The sequence below is a fragment of the Elaeis guineensis genome, chromosome 7, assembly GCF_000442705.2.
Source record: "Elaeis guineensis isolate ETL-2024a chromosome 7, EG11, whole genome shotgun sequence".
In the NCBI taxonomy this organism is placed as follows: domain Eukaryota; kingdom Viridiplantae; phylum Streptophyta; class Magnoliopsida; order Arecales; family Arecaceae; genus Elaeis; species Elaeis guineensis.
The window spans coordinates 10,686,770-10,695,103 of NC_025999.2; the positions used below are offsets into that span (position 1 = coordinate 10,686,770).

General features: G+C 35.8%; 1 non-coding gene across 1 annotated transcript; it reads left to right on the top strand.

Annotated features, from left to right (window-relative positions):
- Window positions 1-2,194: 2,194 nt before the first annotated feature.
- Window positions 2,195-2,355, top strand: LOC114914394 (U1 spliceosomal RNA). Its single transcript, XR_003801445.1, has one exon. It is a non-coding gene; the product is annotated as a U1 spliceosomal RNA (small nuclear RNA).
- Window positions 2,356-8,334: the final 5,979 nt, after the last annotated feature.

Sequence of the window (8,334 nt, forward strand, 5' to 3'; positions counted from 1 at the left end):
TTTATCGCCATCTGGACTGATATCAACTTCATCGATCTTACTGCCTACATCTATTGCGGTATCTCCATCATCAGGCTGACCATCTCTAAATCGACAGATATTGACTAGATCAAAATCTCGAGATTGATCATCTCTAAATCAGATAGATACCGATAGGATCGAAACCGAGACCGATCATCTCCAGATCGATCAGATATCCATTAGATCAAAATTCAAGATTGATCCTCCAAATCAGCTAGATGCCAACCACATTCGAACCAGACCGACCATCTCTAGCTCAACCAAACACTAGCCAAATATAATTCAAACTAACCATTTCCAGCTTGATCAAACATCAATCAGAACATAATAATGCCGCTTTAATTATCTATTATTTTCTTTACTATTATTCTAAAGTTCGATTTGATTTAGACATCAAAAGATTTGGTCGGAGTTAATTCGATGAACTTTTCCGTTCTTTTTATGTACAGATCTACGACTCCGAAATAAATCATCTGCCACCACCGCCGATTGAACATTGCCTTCTACATCTCCGAATTCTCAACAAGATCCACTAAGTCAGGCTAAATTTTAGCAGCCATATGTGATATCAAAAAAAATATGCAAGAATCTAGAGCCTTATCTATAAGCTAAAAAAATCGAATGTCAAATGTATTTTGGAAAAAGTTTTTTTTTAAAAAAATCCTTATAATTTTACAATAAATATCTGATCGCCCGAAGGTGGTTTCTGAACCAAATTTATGAACATATTTTTTGAATTTGGGATAAAGGGAGGAAAACCCTCCTGGACTATAATTACCCAGGTAAAGATTTTTTAGGACCATCTAAGAATCAAACCTAAATTCTTTGGTACGATGTGACCGCTATAGCTTCATCAAATTTATGAAAACAAATTAGATGAAAAAGAATAAACAAGGAAAAATAATAAACTCCTTAATATGTTTCACAATATTTAGAGACGACACATCACCAAACGTTAGTTTACTTGTCAGAGTCACTTATGTGAATCCTGTTCCGGCTTTTGTGCATTTTAAGAGGTTCTGATGTTGAAGCTCGTTGCTACCAAGAAAGCTTGAATGAACAAAGAAAAACTCCATTCTTTCTTCTGCTTTCTTATTAACAAAATAAAGAAAAGAAAAGTTGGAAGCCATTTTTTCTCCTCTTTTTACTCCCCTCTCAATGAACAGAGCTCAGTGTAATGTGGATCCGACATCATTTTTCACTCCATCATCAAAAAATTTAATTAGCTGAAGGATAATAACGCCAAGTGACTAGCTCCTAAACTATCTTTTCCTCTTGACCTCATCTAATCTCATCTAAAATAATTTTAAGGTCCACAGGACCTGAGAAGAGCATGGACAGGATAGAGAAATTTTTCACTTTTAGTGGAAACAAAAGACGACGAAGATTTAGTTTGTCCTCTATTTTTCCCTCCTCCTGCAAGATAATGATGACTATCACAAGCATTGGCTATTATTCTTCCATCAAAATATTTTAGATTTTCAATGGTCCAAATTGAGAAACATATAATTAGTACGGCTAATTTTAAAAAAATAATTCAAAATTTTCAGTCTGAAAAAAATATTTTTTACAACTATTTTTTGTTGAAGCTGACTAAATATTTTAGCTGCTAATGCCATAATTGGTTTGCGCAACAAAGGTTACATATGTATTAGGCTGTGACCAATCAATCATCTTAGTTACATCCCAAACTTGATTAGTCAAATAACATGGCCTCTAAGACATAATAATTGGGTCAGATAGCAGATTGCTTAGCACATGCAACTATTGCTTCAAGAAGTGATAATCAATGGACAAATTATTTTTAATTTGACACTACTTCAACAATTATTTAAGACTCAAGTCCAATGCACGTTACAAACCTTAATTTAACTAATATTATATCTTATCAAAAAAAAAAAAACTAATATTAAGCAAGAGGGGAAACATTCTGTGGATCCACATGCTGTCGGAAAATGATTAATAAATGCTCCAATGAAAAAATTCATGGTTACCCTCATTTCAGCATTAAAGAACGAGGGCGGTGGGGACCGGGCAAGCCACCGCTGTATTATTGCGAGCACCGGCACGAGAGGCGAGAAACGAGTGCGAACAATTAGTCCCACATCGGTTACTGTGGGAAAAGAGGGTGCTGCCATTTCTATACAAGGAGCCGGAGGAACATCTCCGGCCCATACTTACCTGGACGGGGTCTATGGGTGATCGAAAAGGCCCAAGGCCTAGGCCAGCGGCCCACATCGCACTTGGTGGGAGCGCCGGTCTACCATCTCCCCAAGCGGGAGAGTGGACGTCATAATTTATGCCAGCGGGGGTACGCGTACGCGCGGTCCCTACTAAATCTTTACTTTCAAATCTTATATAGTTTATGTACAGTTGATGAGGATTATTTTATATAAAAAATCATATGGATTAAATTCTCTACATGGTATCTCCATACTGAATTTTTTTCAATTACATGCTAGATCTACATCTAACCCCTTTTTTGTAACCATGATGAATGCTAAAAGGCTGAAAACATAAAATTAAATGTTTTGAATAAGGATAAACTCTAGATTAATTTATATGGTTAATTATTTGAGGGTGAAAGGGTGTTAAACTTTAGGATTGGAGAATGAATTAAAGGAAATAAAATATAGTACTCAACTTCAAAAGCACATAACAAGGATGTCTGGAATCAATTATTTCGCAACACCATCTTGATTTTGGTAAACGGGTTGCCATTACTTTCACAAGTATGAGGGCCGACTTTGATAATTTTAATAATGGCAACCATATGATTATTCTGTTAAAAAAAAGAAATTAAAAAAAATCATAAAGAAGGCATCTTGGTGGTATAGCGTTAGATTTTTCACGTATGACCAGAGTATATGTAAGAATGTGTGTGGAATGCATGGACATGGTAGGTATTAATGTGGTCTTGGGCTTGGTAGGATGTCGTATCTTGGTTAAATAGAAAAGCAAATTTGCCATTCATGCTTTCTATGGCCTTCAGTATTCGGCCCATTACGCAATGGTGGATGGCCAGTGTTGCGGTGCCTTGTTACATATTTAAAGACCTTTTTTTAGTGACATAAAAAATCAAATGTATCTGCTGTGGGTTGGCACCTCGGCCTTGGCAAAATATAACCTCAGAGCATACCGACTTTCATAAGATGTCATAATCAAATTCTTCAAACTATCCAGAATGCCATACCAAGCTAAAGGAAAGTCAGTTCGGCCAGATCTACTTCGGTTTAGTTGACCGAGCTACAACAGGATTCTCAGTTGACCTATGACAGTTAGATCATCACCTCGGTTCCAACCCAATGGAATCCTAGATATTTACCAGATTATCCAAGATCTAACCTAGTAGTTGGTTAAAGGTCATCCAACACTCATAATGAATAGACAAAAGGAGCCTAATCATTGTCCCTTGTCGAGGTATTCACTTTGGTCCTTGACCGACCTATTCCAGATCACCTGAGATCGACATACACTCTACAGTCTCTATGACCTCGACTTTGGATGACCTATCATAGTTCGTCCATGGCTGAGCTATATTCTCCATCAACAGATCCGTCTCTCTCTCAAATTAAAAAAGTCTAGATATAATAGAATTTCTTTGCAATCGAATTTTTCGTAAAAGAAAAATAGCTTATCCGAATTAACTAGTGTGACAAATTTGAAAATCATTAGGACTCCGAGATGGATTCGACTCCAACTCCTCCCTTATAAATAAAGACTTCGAGATCCTCCAAAGTACGCAATCGACTCTTTACTCTCTCATTTCATTGTTCTCCATCTCCTAACTTGAGCATCAGAGGGTCTTCATCGAAAAATACCACTTGGTGAGGATTTCTTTGGAGGTGTTCGGACGAAGCTCCAACAGTGATTTTCACCTCGACCACATCTATTTCGGGGTTCGATATCAAGCAGGAAGATTAGGAGCAATACTTGGCGCTAGAGGAAGGGCCCTCTATTGATATCGAGATCCTATTTCGAGAGAAAAGAGCTCGCCATCAGCCACCATTAGAATGCGAAGGGATACTTCCAATGCGTCACAATGCTCCAACGGCAGGCAGGCCAACAACATCCAGCCGACCAATGCACCACCACCACTGGCCCAAAATCCAGTGCCAGCAGCACCAGTGATATCCCAAGATCAGTATAATAGCCTCATCTAGTAGGTGCAGGCACTTTCGACTGCGGTGAGAGAAATACAACAGAACAGCGAACCTCTGTTGGATGTATGTCCTAGAAGTCAATATGGTTGACACATTGTAATAATTCTAGGATACAATTTTATATTTAATATATTGATATGATCAATAAAAAGATAATTTCATTTTCATTCAAGTGTGATGTGTTCTTAAATCGTCCATGACATTAGTTATGATGCATATTCTCAAGGTGTTGAGAATTAGAGATATATATATAATTCTTAAATACTTTCGATCATAGGATCATCATGAGGATAGTGATTGGTTCGGATAGACTGACACACAAATTACTTCTTTCGGGATAGATGAGTCTCTAATCTATTGTGTAGAGACACAGAGCGATGAGTATGGATAATTGTTAGAGAACAACTAGTACTGAGCATGACCATACGAGAGATCACTTAGATTTCTATTCAATCATCAGTGATTATCTCGATGCTGTAGTTGTATGACTGGTTCTTTGACTTGAGATAGTACTGCTGCTCGTGGTGAGACTGTTGAAGTTTGATTGACACATAAACATGGATTTTAATGAGCTCTTGTAATGGATGTAGACGATAGTTGGTCCACTGTAGGAGTGGGATGCGCATCAAGACAAGAATTATCGACTTTGATAGAGCAGAGTAGTCCTATGAGATTTGAAAGACTAAGTCTAAGAATCTATGGCTATAGTAGTGTGATTGATAGAAAAAAATTTTCATAGAAGTCACAACTGGATTTGAGCTAATCGAATCTATCATATGACTGATGTTAAAGTTTGACGATTTATCCATGACGTGCCATCTAGTCAAGACTCATAATAAAGAAACTGAATCACACATTAACTATACCTAAATGTTCATTTCAGTTCTACTGGGTTGCCACTGCATACTGCTAGGTGTCACTAGTGGATTGTAAGAGCTCACTAGGATTGTTCTGGATCGATAATTCCTACTGAGTTAGAGTGAAATTATTCTAATCCATTGAAAAGAGTTTCAATGATACAATGATAGAGATCATTGTATATCTCACTACCAGATAGAATTGAACCTATGAGATCATACAACAAAGAGATTAGATCTGAAATAAAAAATTGAGCTTATGAAGTGTCAATTGGGTTTAGAGAAACTCATTGGATTCATGATAACTTTGCTAGCACATGGTTGGACCCAATTCTTCTTTTCATTGGGATTACTTATTTGATAAGATAATTTTAATTTAATTATCTGCTAATAACCTACATGAATAAGATTTATGAGACTAATTATTGTGTGTCTAAAATTATGGATCATATTAATTAAGGGTGCAAGTCCCAAATTAATTCTCTTGATAGTTATTTTTTGGTGCCACCTTGATTTGATCAAGTTGGATGCATCCATTGATTAGAGGGCTTTTAGTTCTCTTATGGAGCATCTCTTGGGTATATTTTGAGGTGTCTAATTATGGGTGCAAGGGCTCCAATTGTTGACACCTAATGGGCTTCCTAATGTAAGTTGGATAACTTAAGTTAATAGAAATCTTAATACAAGTAGGACTTGTATTATGAGATTGAATAGGATTCAATCCTCATGCCTATTTAAAGAGACCTCTCTTAAGATCCCTAGAGTATCAAAATCAATAGTCTCTCACGTCAAAAGGCTCTCCCCATGCCCTCTCTTCCTCTCCCTTTCTCTTCTCTTGGGTGTTTTACACGTCTCATCCCTTAGGATGCAAGTCCCAAGGAGTTCCACGCTCAAGGTGTTGGGCGTCCCATAATTTGCTGCTTGCTGATATTTTGTAGTAGCACAAAGTAAGAAGAAACTCAAGAGAAAAGGAGAAGAAGAAGATCAAGAAGAAAGATCAAGCGTTTATCACGATCCAGACTTCATTCAGATTCAGCAGGCTGAATTTTGAAGAACCAAAATTCTAATTAAAGAGGACTGTTCCAGGCTGATCTCAAATGGATACTCATAGAGGTTAGATGCTTGTGTGGCTAAGAGAGAATCTCTTCTTTTCCAGATCCAGATTCAAAAAAAAAGATTGCAAAATAGGTATGTGATTTGATCACAATCTGAATTTCAGCATATATCAATTTCAACATATGAGATAGATCCATGTCATTTTATATTTTTATACATGCATAATTTATATTAAATATATTTTAATCTTATTCTCTACTGTGATGTTTAGAAAATAAAGTTTTAAAACACATATGCATGCACCAAACTCCGAATTTGAATAGTGGTATCAGAGCCATGGATTTTCATATGCTGAATTTTGATATACATATTTTTGAAAAAAATTCAAAATCAGATTTTTTTTTGATACATGAGATGTATAGATAGATCTTCTAATTTAAAATTTAATTTTATATTTAATTTTAGAATATAAAGTTGATATGTAATTGCATGCATAGATCTAAATTTTGATCTAGAAAGAGTTCTAATTTATGTTTATGTGATACATAGATGCATGCATAAAATTTAAAATTTTTATATGATCTGAATTATGATTCATATATGATTACATATTTAGATCCTAAATTTACTTTTAATCTGATCCATGATTAGTATATGAAATATATGATACCATGTTAAGATCTGAAATTTTGTTTAGATCTGATTTTACATGTATATATTTGATATATGTTTGTATGCTAAAACTTGAAAATTATTTTTATATTTTAAAACTTTTTTATGCAATAAATTTAGATCTAAAATATGATTTTAGAATCTAAAATTTATGTTTGTGCATGAAAATTTTTTATTATGAAAAAATTATAAATTAGGTCATGTAATAGGGTTACATTTAAGATTTTTGATTTGAGTCATATAGATCTAACTCGATTAAGTAATTGATCATACCGAATCAAGTATTGATAAAAGTCAGATCAATTAAGTTTATGATCATACAATTATTGTTAATCAAATTATTTGAATCTCATATGTAGAATCGATTAACCTAAGGATCTAATTTAGCTCGTTAGTTTGAGCCCGATTCAATAGAGCTAACCAATTCTGATCAATTGACCTATTGATGTCTAAGGCAAATTAATGAGACGTGATTATTTAATTGATTCCGTTAGGCAATCTGGTCAATTTATTGATGTCTTAGGAAGGCAACGGGGGGATCCCCACCGATCTCCACTTACTTGGTCAATTTGGAAGATTGGATCTTGAATTTGGTTGCTTAGCAATCTGGTTTAGCCCATGCCAGTTAGATCGATCATATGATGACTGATTAGATGAGACCTAAACCTAGCCTCCCCACAAATATTAAGACCATAGGTCTTCCACCATTGTAGATATGCGGGTGTGCTACTGGCGTTGATTGTTCTCAGCTGGTTATAGTGATTCAGTTACATCGAAAACACGCAACTACTATATTAGTAAAGAGTTACACTAGGATAAGGATGGGGTTGGGCCCAATAACTGTTAGATGAGAGACTCAATGACGACCTTACACCTGCTTGCGAATGATGGGTCAGGCTTAACTAAGAAGTGTGGATAATAATTATTAGATGAGCCCACATGACTTAGAGAGCAAGTTGCTACAACATGCTTAGTGAAGCAGCTAGGCAAAGAGTTGCCTACGCATCGGTGTGCATGTTACCAATAACTGTTAGGTGAGGTGCATGTCATCGATGAAACTGCAGCATCCACTAAAAATTCTTTGTCATGTTAAGATTTTCATTTCCTTCTCGAAAAGTGGAGGGATCCGATAAATTAGTGTGAGTCATTATTTGCATCTTAAAATTTTTAGAAGCAAATATAAATATTAAGTATAAAAATCTAACTTGAATCTCTACTCTCGCAGTTTAAGCACAATGTCAACCTCTAACCCTCTAGCCCACATCCTAAAACCAATTGTTTGACTGGTACCAATTACAAACACTAGCTCAAAAATCTCAGGATTGTTCTGACCTCAAAAAAATTAAGCCATATTCTCGATCAGGATCTCGTAGTGCTATCAAACCATCCTACTGTTGAGCAAAGAGCTGCTTTTGAGAAGTAGACAGATGAAGACAGTCGGATCAAGTGTTATGTGCTGGCGTCCATGTCAAATGAGTTACAAAGCCAGCACGAGCATATGCCCACTGTCCGGGCCATGATCACTCACCTACAAGAGTTGTATGGTGAGCAAAGCCATACTGCAT